Raw genomic sequence first — 13,609 nt, 5'->3', positions numbered from 1 at the left:
GAAACATCCTGCTCCCAACACAAACTGTACACAAGGACCAAACAAACTACATTCAGGTAGTGTTTTTCATGCAAATGCAAAACAAGAAGACCGTCTAAGTCAACTCAGAAAGACCGGAACATTGTAATGGGTGCTGACCCAGCTCTTCTTTTCCTTCTAAGGTTGATCACCATCTCAGTGGTCTTATGTGCATTCAAAAGCAGATTATTCCTTCCAGACCACTGCAGAAAATAATTTCAATATTTCGTGCTTTGTGCTCCTCTTCCCGTCCATCAGTAAAACATCCAACTACTGCATCTACTCCGGTCATGAGCTGAGCTTTACAGGGGAAAAAGGAATGGAGACAGAACAGTCCCTATGGATCTCCTGCAGTGCACAAATCTGACAGAGCACTGCCCAATTACAGTCTGTCTATAAGGTTGTTGGTAATCCATGAAGTGGCGCATGTGTTTCCTGACGTTTCCGTATCTTCACTCTCAGCAGCAGCTTCTGAACTGTGTAAAATGCCCTTGAAAAATCAAAGGTTATCCTCACCTGTTAACAGTGCTGGGTGCTCATGTGCATTGTGCAAACTGTTACTGGTTCTGCTTTCACTGCTCTGAGATCAGTTACAATCTGCACTTCGTGTTTAAAATTAATCATTTTTCAATAACTCTTAGTATTAAAAGCGCTTTTTCATTTTGGAGACCTGCTCCACTGGAAAATATGCATATCATATATTTCATTCTTCAGTTTTGTGATTACATATGTTTTATTTTGCATTATTGTGCAATACAAACATATATAACTATATACCATTCAGAAATTGTTTCTAGTTTTCTGTTTTTAGGTGAATTTTTTTATTCAGTATGCACAAAATGTGTGACTTTATTGGACGGCTTAATTGTTTGTGTGGAACTACTGAAAAACTGAATGTGTTTAAGAATCTTAATTCTATAACTGTTAGTGCTGACATCCACTCACAGTTCCAAAATAAATACACCTTATTTTATTTATTGTTTTAAATATTAGTGAGGAAGGGTTAGGGTCTCAGCTGTCTGAGGTAGGGTGGCCAGGGGAAACTTCAACTTCTTTCTACCCCACATGACAGTAATTATAAGCAGTTAAGCTAACATTAGCTAAGATGAGAGCCAATTAATAAAGCTCATCTGGCCATTTGGAATTGGAACATCAGGGTCGTCAACGTCAGCAGGATATTTGATTCTTTTAGAGATCTTTGGCAGATAGCAAAGTGACTCTGGACTGGATACACCACAGATATACCACAAGCTCCATAAAGGACGACAAACCAGGTTTGAATCGGAGTCCAGATGATCAGTTATGGATCTGGAACAGATCAGATCCGGTGATTTTCCAGGTCATCTGCCCGGGTCTCATTCAGATGAGTTCAAGTACATCAGGCCTGGATCCAGTTTGCATCTGTTCATGTAACAGTTCATCTGGCACAGATTCATTTTGGATCCATTCATGTTGGCTTGTTGCTGTTTTTGGTGCTTCAAACAGCTGAAAGCAACACTAGCTGATCATAAGGTAACATTATGTCTGCTAATGTTAGGCTTGAGTGTTATATAAAAAACAAATCACACTTTCACACTTTTGATAAACAGTTTGATTATATTTTCACACCATATGAGAGTTTATTCACAAAGTGAGGAAGTTCAGTTATGACAGATCTCCTTCAAAGACATTTTCTGTATATTCTTTTAAGTCTACTCTTAAAAGCTTAATCTTAAAAGAAGAACATTGTCTCTCAAATCCAACTGAGAGCTGGTTCCACAGAAGAGCGGCTGGAAAACTGAAAGTTCTGCTTCCCATTCTACTATTAATTATGGAACCACCAGTAAGCCTGCAGTCCAGGACTGAAGTGCTCAGTCAGGGTGATATAGACCCAGCGGGCCTTGATAAGTTGGGACCTAATTCTTCAAGACCTTGTATGTGAGAACAAGGACTTTAAATGTGATACTGGATTTAACAGGGAGCCAGTGAAGAGAAGCTGGGATGAGAGAAACACTCTCTTTCTAGTCCCTGTCAGGACTCTTGCTGAAGCATTCTGGATCAACATGTTTTAGAACACTGTGAGAATAATGATTTACAATATTTGAGTCTGGAAGTAACAAATGCATGAACTAGTTATTCAGCATCACTCTGAGACAGGATGTTTTTAATTTTAGAGATTTTGTGCAAATCAGTAAGGCTAGCACTTCTTGCATTGTCAAATCTAAAAATAGACATGAATTAAAATGTGCCAAAATAAAGCAATTGCTCTCCTTTTATGTTGGACAGCACTGTCCTAAAGCTCCTCGCCTCAGTCCTTTGCATTACTGGCCCCTTGTGGCCTCAGTCGGACATTGCAAGCTGCGCTTATTTTAATCTGACTGGAGACTGCAGCTCTCGCTGCCTGTGCCCTAAACACACTGTTCCCCTATTTTACCTGTGTTACTTTTGATAGCCTAAGCACAATTTTCCAGTAATACCGAGGTGTTCATAGTGTTGCTTATTTTCCTAAAGCAGAGGTATGAAAAACTTGTCAGTGGCAGCTAAGATTAAATCGTTTTTGGTGGTGACCGATGTGCATTTGATGTGCACCGACTAACATACCCTGGCCGAATATGACCACAGGATTCCTCACTGTGTTTCTGTGATGGCATTCCTCACAGTCTTACAGGTAATGCCATCTAAGGGAAGTATCTGGTTAGATACTGTGTTTCTAAGACTTTTAAGGCTGAGTGCAATACCTCAGTTTTGTTTGGATTTAGATGCAGGAAATTAGAGATCATCCAGGCCTTTATGTGTCTTTTGTTTTCACTTTTACATTGTGCTACATTCCTGTTAAATAAAACCTTTGCAGAGAAATGTTTATTCATGAACCCAGAGTGCATTCTCTAAAACCTTATAAAGTCTTTCACTTCACTCATTGTACCTGCCTGATGTTTGTAAATATAAACCCTAACAAAGTACTGTAGCTGTGAGGTCCCTCTCCCATTCCCTTGAGTGTTGCCACTTTAGGAAAAATAACTACACAAGGGAATAGCAACTTTTGTCCAATATGGTCAGCATATTGGACATTACTCAGTGTGCTTATTGGACAAATCTGGACAAACTATTTAGTCACATGGAATGCAACTGTGTTGGTGATTTGTAAAGTCAATGGATATGCAGACAGGCTGCACAGCCTCGTTCTGATTTCATGTTGGTCAGTTCACATTAAAAACCACTGCATTGTTTTTCTTGACCTTCATAAGTTAGTTCAGTTTCAATTCCATTTTGTTTGCACAGCGCAAAGTCACAAAAACAGTCGCTTCAAGGTGCTTTATATTGTAAGGTAGACCCTACAATAATACATACAGAGAAAAACCCAACAATCATATGACCCCCTATGAGCAAACACTTTGGCGACAGTGGGAAGGAAAAACTCCCTTTTAACAGGAAGAAACCTCCAACTGAACCAGGCTCAGGGAGGGGCGGGGCCATCTGCTGTGATTGGTTGGGGTGAGAGAAGGAAAACAGAATAAAGACATGCTGTGGAAGAGAGACAGAGATTAATAACAGATATGTTTCAGTGCAGAGAGGTCTATTAACACATAGTGAGTGAAGAAGAAACACCCAATGCATCATGGGAATCCCCCAGCAGCCTACACCTATTGCAGCATAACTAAGGGAGGATTCAGGGTCACCTGGTCCAGCCCTAACTATATGCTTTAGCAAAAAGGAAAGTTTGAAGCCTAATCTTAAAAGTAGAGATAGTGTCTGTCTCCTGAATCCAAACTGGAAGCTGGTTCCACAGAAGAGGGGCCTGAAAACTGAAGGCTCTGCCTCCCATTCTACTTTTAAATACTCTAGGAGTAATTTTAGAGATGTTGCACAAATGGAAGAAAGCAGTCTTACATATTTGTTTAATATGTGCGTTGAAGGACATGTCCTGGTCAAAAATGACTCCAAGGTTCCTCACAGTGTTACTGGAGGCCAAGGTAATGCCATCCAGAGTAAGAATCTGGTTAGATACCATATTTCTAAGATTTTCAGGGCCGAGTACAATAACCTCAGTTTGATCTGAATTAAGAAGCAGAAAGTTAGCGGCCATCCAGGTCTTTGTGTCTTTAAGACATTCCTGCAGTTTAACTAATTGGTGTGTGTTACCTGTCTTCATGGACAGATAGAGCTGGGTGTCATCTGCATAGCAGTGTAAATGTATGCTATGTCTTCTAATGATACTGCCTAAGGGAAGCATGTATAATGTAAACAGAATTGGTCCTAGCACTGAACCCTGTGGAACTCCATAATTAACCTCAGTGTGTGAAGAGGACTCTCCATTTACATGAACAAATTGGAGTCTATTAGATAGATATGATACAAACCACTGCAATGCAGTACCTGTAATACCTACAGCGTGCTCTAATCGCTCTAATAGGATATTATGGTCGACAGTATCGAACGCTGCACTGAGGTCTAGCAGGACAAGCACAGAGACTAAGGGAGGATTCAGGGTCACCTGATCCAGCCCTAACTATATGCTTTAGCAAAAAGGAAAGTTTGAAGCCTAATCTTAAAAGTAGAGATAGTGTCTGTCTCATGAATCCAAACTGGAAGCTGGTTCCACAGAAGAGGGGCCTGAAAACTGAAGGCTCTGCCTCCCATTCTACTTTTAAATACTCTAGGAACAACAAGTAAGCCTGCAGTGTGAGAGCGAAGTGCTCTAATAGGGTGATATGGTACTACAAGGTCATTAAGATAAGATGGGGCCTGATTATTTAAGACCTTGTATGTGAGGAGCAGGATTTTGAATTCAATTTTGGATTTAACAGGAAGCCAATGAAGGGAAGCTAAAACAGGAATGTTTGTTAGAGGTGCAGACACAACTTGATAGCCTCCATTGGTTACGATTTTGTCTCTCTTGTGCTAAATCCAAAGTATTTCCAATCAAAAATGATGGGACACATAACGGGACAAAGTTTTAGCCTTCCGATGTGCCAAATATTTAAATTTTGTTGTCTGTCTTTTAATGCAGTGTTACTCATCGAGACTACATAAAGGAAACCTCAAGCTACACGATGCAGGGAACAGCTGTGGCTGGAAAATCAGCTGCAATGTCAGATACTTGATTTGTTGATTTGATACTTGATACTAGTGTTAAGGAGTGCTTAATTTCATTTTTGTTTGAGTTCTGTTGGCAATGAAGCACATTTATTTGATTATGGGGAACTAAACTCGTGATTTTAATTAATTGTGCAGCCCTAATCACTGGTACAGCACAAAATTACATAAGGCCTAAATAAACAACTAAATATTAACAAGTACCTTTCCGTGGACCAAACTGGACCCGTAGATCAGGGGCGCCTACAGAATTTTTTCATGGGGTGGCCATATGGGGGCCACTAAAAATATTGGGGTGGCACACCAAAAACAGAACAGCGAAGAGGCACAGCGTACAGGAAGGGGTGATGACGGGAAATGGTGAGGGACATACGAAGGGACACAATATGACTGAAAAATGTATATGAAGAAATAAATAAGTTAATGTTTAAACTCATTGTATCTTCCTCTCTCTTGTGTTCACGTTTATTAAAATTATTACCAACATAAGACAGTCTTGTCAGCAGTGGCAAATGGGGGGAGCAAATTATGGGGGGTGGCCAGTGCCTCCCCCGGCTCCTCTTTGGTGGCACCCCTGCCATGAAGGGCACGTATTTGGCACCCCATTATAGAACATAGAGAGCAGAGACACACCTTCAAGCTCCAAGTGTATGTCCACTCATACGCTAGCAGTCAAAAGCATGGACACACCTTCTTGTTTAATGTTTTTCCTTTATTTTCATCACTATTTACATTGTAGATTCTCACTGAAGGCATCAAAACTATGAATGAACACAAATAGAATTATGTAGTAAAAAGTATAAAATAACTCAAGACATGTTTTATATTTTAGATTCTTCAAAATAGCCACTCTTTGCTTTGATTACTGCTTTGCACGCTCTTGGCGTTCTCCCTCTGAGCTCCATGAGGTTGTTACCTGAAATGGTTTCCAACAGTCTTGAAGGAGTTCCCAGAGATGCTGAGCACTTGTTGGCCCTTTTGCCTTCACTCTGCGGTCCAGCTCATCCCAAACCATCTCCATTGGGTTTAGGTCAGGTGACTGTGGAGGCCAGGCCATCTGGTGCAGCACTCCATCACTCTCCTTCTTGGTCAAACAGCCCTCACACAGCCTGGAGGTGTGTTTGGGGTCATTGTGCTGTTGACAAATAAATTATGGTCCAAATAAATGCAGATGGGATGGCATGTCGCTGCAGGATGCTGTGGTAGCCATGCTAGTTCAGTGTGCCTTCAGTTTTAAATAAATCCCCAACAGTGTCACCAGCAAAGCCCCCCCACACCAGCACACCTCCTCCTCCATGCTTCACAGTGGGAACCATGTAGAGACCATCCGTTCACCTTTTCTGCACAAAGACACAGCAGGTGGAACCAAAGATCTCAAATTTGGACTCATCAGACCAAAGCACAGATTTCCACTGGTCTAATGTCCACTCCTTGTGTTTCTTGGCCAAGACAAATCTCTCCTGCTTGTTGCTTTTCCTTAGTCGTGGTTTCTTAGCAGCTATTTGACCATAAAGGCCTGATTCAAACAGATGTGTCTGCTACTGGAACTCTGTGCGGCTTTTATCTCCACAAATTCTACAAATGAACCCTGACAGGCACGCCTGTGAAGTGAAAACCATTTCAGGTGACTACATCATGAAGCTCACTGAGAGAAGGCCGAGGGTTTGCAGCACTATATCCACATTTTGACTGGTAGTGTACGTGGGTATTTTTTAAAGCAGGCCTTTTTCCAAGTTTGTTTTGAAAAACCTTTCCATCAACATGAAAACACAACCTGAAAACCATGATGCTGTTTTTGAGTAGCCATTTCCCTTGCAGTTGGGTCATAAAAATGGCGTTTGATCTCTGTGAAGGACACTCTCATGAGTCATCAAGTAACGCCACTGACTAGTCCAGTGTTTCCCAACCACTGTGCTGCGGCACATAGGTGTGCTGTGAGAAATGATCAGGTGTGCCGCGGAAGATTATCTGGTTCCACCTGATTAGCACTCTGGGGTGCGTAATGGGCAGAACAATTACATTCTCTTCCACTAGAGGGCAGTACAACTACCTGCTCTAATTAAATGGGTTGCCACCTGCCGGTAAAACAGAAGAAGACAAAGAAGAACTGACATAACAGTTCTACTGTGAATAGCAATAGATAAATATTTGGAAAAAAAAAAGTAAAAGAAAGAAAAACAAGTATACTGGGGACAAACCGAACCGATTCTGCTATGTCTGGTGCGCGAGGAAAAATTATCAATATGCTTTTTGTGATATTTTAGTTTGGTGGTGTGCCGTGTGATGTTTCTAATGTGATATATGTGCCGTGGCTCTAAAAGGTTGGGAAACACTGGACTAGCCAATCGGTGCCATGCAGTCTGTTGATGTTACATTTTTGGATCACCTCAGATAACTTGGACCCCAAGCTGAGTAGGTACTAAAAAGTACCTGGTAATAGGTACTACCTTTTAATGAAAAACACTAAAAAATGGTTTGAGACTAGCCCATCTGAGTAGGTAGTAGTGGAAAAGAGCTATAAGAGATGCGGTTTTCTTCACAAAACTTTGACTTTTGTAGTTTCAAATTTTTTGATAGCTTCATGGTTAAAAGTTAAAATTAAGTTTTAAATGCAAAGCAGATTAACTTTACAGTCAGCTTGGTAAAAGAACTGGTTTTTATATAGCACTTTCTACTTCACCTGAGCGCTATATAAGTGCTTTAAACAACTTGCCTCATTCACACAAGGACTTCTTTCTATGTAAGTGCTTTCTATCTAACACTCACATGCAGTCTTACTCCAATGGATGCATGAGAGAGCAACTTGGGGTTAGCATCTTGCCCATGCAGACTGGGATCGAACCACAAAGCACTGAGCCGATACTCCTGACACATATGGGATCACTACAGGTTTTCGCTTGGGCAGCGGTTGTCCTTCTCTCCTGGATCGGCTGGAGCTTTCTTTAGGCGCCTTCCCAGCTTTGACAAAAGTCCAGCTGGGATAACCACATTTACTCAGGGCCTTCTTGATGTGCCGTTCTTCTGCCTCCCTGGCCGCTGTGTCAGTGGGGATGGTGTTCGCTCTGTGTTGTAGCGTCCTGATGACACCCAGTTTGTGCTCCAGTGGATGATGAGAGTCAAACCTTAGATACTGATCCGTATGTGTAGGTTTACGGTACACGTCAGCTTTTAGATGTCCCCCATTACTGATGGAAATCTCACAGTCTAAGAAGGCTAACCTGCCACTTTTCATATCCTCCCTGGTGAATTTGATGTGTCGGTCCATCGAGTTAATGTGATCTGTGAATTGTAGTACATCCTGAGATTTGATTTTTACCCAGGTGTCATCCACATATCTGAACCAATGGCTTGGTGGTGTTCCAGGGTGGGATAGCAAAGCCCTCTTTTCCACTTCTTCCATGTACAAATTGGCCACGATGGATGAAACTGGGGAGCCCATGGCACACCCATGTTTCTGCCTGTAGAACTGACCCTTGTATGTGAAGTAGGTGGAATTGAGACACAGTTCAAACACACTTGGTCGATGCTGAGAGTGGTCCTGTTGCTGAGGTTGGTGTCATCCTGTAATCTCTTTTTTTTTTATTTATTTATTTTTTTTATTAAACCTGTCCCGTTTGGTTCTTTTGCCATCAGAATTATTGTCTAAAGGCGAAGAAAGATGCCCAACGGATTTACTTTACCAAATGGACCATCCCAGCCTTGCCGTAATGGTCCATTTGATTTACCTTTTATTGTTTATTTTATTTTATTTATTTATTTATTTATTTTTTACTTGCTAGATACGGGACAGGGGAAAAGAAAAGGGAGAAAGAAAGAGGGGGAAGAAAAAAAAAACAGCGAAGAAGAGGGACGGGGATAAAGGGCAAAAAACAAAAACCAACAAAATAAGCAGACAAAAAATACATATATCAATCACCTGGATCACCTGTTGGGAAAGAAAAAAGAAAACAAGCAGAAGAAAATGAGAGTAATAGAATAAACAACATCACAATGATATATGGGAATATAACGCTAAATACTTAATATCATGACATCCTGTAATCTCTTACGAACTACCTCCAACGCTTCCGTGACTGGGATGCAAGTGAAGAAAGATGTAACATCGTACGAGACCATGGTTTCATCTGCCTCCATAATGACATCTCTCACCTTCTCAACAAAATCCAAGATGTCCTGGAGGTGATGGTAAAAGGCTGTCCTGGATAATTACCCCCCCAAAAAACCATCTCCATTGAGACTGTGTCAGCTCCCAAACAGACAAAAAACAAACCAAAAACCAGCAATAAAAAACTTAAACATAAAAAATCAAAAAGAAAGAACAATACAGAATCCACATCTGAACCAAAGAGTAAAACAGTGAAATGTGGATTATTAAATATTAGGTCTCTCTCCTCCAAGTCTCTGTTAGTACATGACTTAATAATTGACCAACAAATCGATTTACTCTGCCTTACAGAAACCTGGTTGCAGCAGGATGATTATGTTAGTTTAAATGAATCAACACCCCCGAATCATTCTAACTACCAGAAACCTCGAAGCACAGGCCGAGGGGGCGGTGTGGCAGCAATTTTTCACACCAGTCTATTAATTAACGAAAGACCAAGACAGACTTTTAATTCATTTGAAAGCCTGATGCTTAGCCTTGTCCACCCCAGCTGTAAAACTCAGAAACCAGTCTTACTTGTTATCATCTATCGTCCACCTGGGCCTTACACAGAGTTTCTCTCTGATTTCTCAGACTTTTTATCTGATTTAGTGCTCAGCTCTGATAAAATAATTATTGTGGGTGATTTTAACATCCATGTAGATGCTAAAAATGACAGCCTCAAAATTGCATTTAATCTGTTATTAGACTCAATTGGCTTCTCTCAAAATGTAAAAGAACCCACCCACCACTTTAATCACACTCTAGATCTTGTTTTAACATATGGCATAGAAACTGAACATTTAACAGTGTTTCCTGAAAACCCTCTGCTGTCTGATCATTTCCTGATAACATTTACATTTACAATAATTGATTACACAGCAGTGGAGAGTAGACTTTATCAAACTAGATGTCTTTCTGATAGTGCTGTAACTAAGTTTAAGAATATAATCCACCCACTGTTATCATCTTCAATGCCCTGTACCAACATAGAGCAGGGCAGCTATCTGAACGCTACTCCAACAGAGGTCGATTATCTTGTTAATAATTTTACCTCCTCACTACGTACGACTCTGGATACTGTAGCTCCAGTGAAAACTAAGGTCTCAAATCAGAAGTACCTGACTCCGTGGTATAATTCTCAAACACGTAGCCTAAAGCAGATAACTCGTAAGCTGGAGAGGAAATGGCGTGTCACAAATTTAGAGGATCATCATTTAGCCTGGAGAAATAGTTTGCTGCTTTATAAGAAAGCCCTCCGCAAAGCCAGAACATCTTACTATTCGTCACTGATTGAAGAAAATAAGAACAACCCCAGGTTTCTCTTCAGCACTGTAGCCAGGCTGACAAAAAGTCAGAGCTCTACTGAGCCAACAATCCCTTTAACGTTAACTAGTAATGACTTCATGAACTTCTTCAGAAATAAAATTTTTATCATTAGAGAAAAAATTACCAATAATCATCCCACAGATGTAATATCGTCTACAGCTACTTTTAGTACCATTGATGTTAAGTTAGACTCTTTTTCTCCAATCGATCTTTCTGAGTTAACTTCAATAATTACTTCCTCCAAACCATCAACGTGTCTTTTAGACCCCATTCCTACAAAACTGCTCAAAGAAGTCCTGCCATTAATTAATTCTTCAATCTTAAATATGATCAATCTATCTCTAATAATTGGCTATGTACCACAGGCCTTCAAGGTGGCTGTAGTTAAACCCTTACTTAAAAAGCAATCTCTAGACCCAGCTGTCTTAGCTAATTATAGGCCAATCTCCAACCTTCCTTTCATATCAAAAATCCTTGAAAGAGTAGTTGTCAAACAGCTAACAGATCATCTGCAGAGGAATGGCTTATTTGAAGAGTTTCAGTCAGGTTTCAGAGCTCATCACAGCACAGAAACAGCTTTAGTGAAGGTTACAAATGATCTTCTTATGGCCTCTGACAGTGGACTCATCTCTGTGCTTGTCCTGCTAGACCTCAGTGCAGCGTTTGATACTGTCGACCATAATATCCTATTAGAGCGATTAGAACATGCTGTAGGTATTACAGGTACTGCACTGCAGTGGTTTGTATCATATCTATCTAATAGACTCCAATTTGTTCAAGTAAATGGAGAGTCTTCTTCACATGCTGAGGTTAATTATGGAGTTCCACAGGGTTCAGTGCTAGGACCAATTCTGTTTACGTTATACATGCTTCCCCTAGGTAGCATCATTAGAAGACATAGCATAAATTTTCACTGCTATGCAGATGATACGCAGCTCTATCTATCCATGAAGCCAGGTAACACACACCAATTAGTTAAACTGCAGGAATGTCTTAAAGACATAAAGACCTGGATGGCCGCTAACTTCCTGCTTCTTAATTCAGATAAAACTGAGGTTATTGTACTCGGCCCTGAAAATCTTAGAAATATGGTATCTAAGCAGATCCTTACTCTGGATGGCATTACCTTGGCCTCCAGTAATGCTGTGAGGAACCTTGGAGTCATTTTTGACCAGGACATGTCCTTCAAGGCACATATTAAACAAATATGTAAGACTGCTTTCTTCCATTTGCGCAACATCTCTAAAATTAGAAATATCCTGTCTCAGAGTGATGCTGAAAAACTAGTTCATGCCTTCATTACTTCCAGGCTGGACTACTGTAACTCATTATTATCAGGATGTCCTAAAAACTCCCTGAAAAGTCTTCAGTTAATCCAAAATGCTGCAGCAAGAGTACTGACAGGGACTAGAAAGAGAGAGCATATTTCTCCTGTTTTGGCTTCCCTTCATTGGCTTCCTGTTAAATCCAGAATTGAATTCAAAATCCTGCTCCTCACATACAAGGTCTTAAATAATCAGGCCCCATCTTATCTTAATGACCTTGTAGTACCATATCACCCTATTAGAGCACTTCGCTCTCGCTCTGCAGGCTTACTTGTTGTTCCTAGAGTATTTAAAAGTAGAATGGGAGGGAGAGCCTTCAGTTTTCAGGCCCCTCTTCTGTGGAACCAGCTTCCAGTTTGGATTCAGGAGACAGACACTATCTCTACTTTCAAGGTTAGGCTTAAAACTTTCCTTTTTGCTAAAGCATATAGTTAGGGCTGGACCAGGTGACCCTGAATCCTCCCTTAGTTATGCTGCAATAGACGTAGGCTGCCGGGGATTCCCATGATGCATTGAGTTTTTCCTTTCCAGTCACCTTCTCACTCACTATGTGTTAATAGACCTCTCTGCATCGAATCATATCTGTTATTAATCTCTGTCTCTCTTCCACAGCATGTCTTTCATCCTGTTTTCCTTCTTTCACCCCAACCGGTCGCAGCAGATGGCCGCCCCTCCCTGAGCCTGGTTCTGCCGGAGGTTTCTTCCTGTTAAAAGGGAGTTTTTCCTTCCCACTGTCGCCAAAGTGCTTGCTCATAGGGGGTCATATGATATGATTGTTGGGTTTTTCTCTGTATTTATTATTGTGCTATCTACTGTACAATATAAAGCGCCTTGAGGCGACTTTTGTTGTGATTTGGCGCTATATAAATAAAATTGAATTGAATTGAATTGAATTGATAATCAAGGAGGGGGCCTAAGGCTACATCTGTCACCATCTTACAATGCTGTGATTGCAGCCATTCCCCAACTCTCTGTGAATGGGACTCATGGCCATTGACAATGCTCACTGATCAATGATCAGTCAGTGGTTGATCAGTGGTCATGACAGTTTGCATATTAATGATCAAGGAGCTGACCTCCCAGCCCATTGTTCATTCAGTGGTGCTGGTTTCAGTCATTATGCAAATGTACTGTTTATAAGGTTGGAAACCTGCAGTCAGCTGAGACTGAAGAAGTCACTTGAAAATGGCAGACTTCCATCAAATATGAATTCTGCAAACATTAATCTCCTGCTAAAACCAGGCAAAGACCCTGTATATCCCTCAAGCTATCGTCCAGTATCCCTTATAAATGTAGACCTTAAAATAATCTGCAAAGCTCTCTCGAAGAGACTAGAGAAAATAACCCCCCTCTTAATTCATCCTGACCAAACTGGTTTCATAAAAGGTAGACACTCATCAACTAATACACGTAGATTACTTAATTTGATAGACTACTCATACAGTAAAAACCTTGAAACTACAATATTTTCTTTAGATGCAGAAAAAGCGTTTGACAGAGTTAACTGGAAATTTCTATTTGCAACTTTACACAAATTTGGTTTTGGACCTTCTTTCATCAACTGGTTAAAAATATTATATAATTCCCCAACAGCTTGTGTCAGAACAAATGACCAAACATCCTCCAGCTTCTGTCTCCTGAGGGGCACCAGACAGGGATGCCCACTCTCCCCTTCACTGTTTGCAATTTTTATCGAACCACTAGCAGCAGCAATTAGACA

This window comes from Pelmatolapia mariae, linkage group LG6 (assembly GCF_036321145.2).
Source record: "Pelmatolapia mariae isolate MD_Pm_ZW linkage group LG6, Pm_UMD_F_2, whole genome shotgun sequence".
In the NCBI taxonomy this organism is placed as follows: domain Eukaryota; kingdom Metazoa; phylum Chordata; class Actinopteri; order Cichliformes; family Cichlidae; genus Pelmatolapia; species Pelmatolapia mariae.
This window is presented reverse-complemented; position numbering follows the sequence as displayed.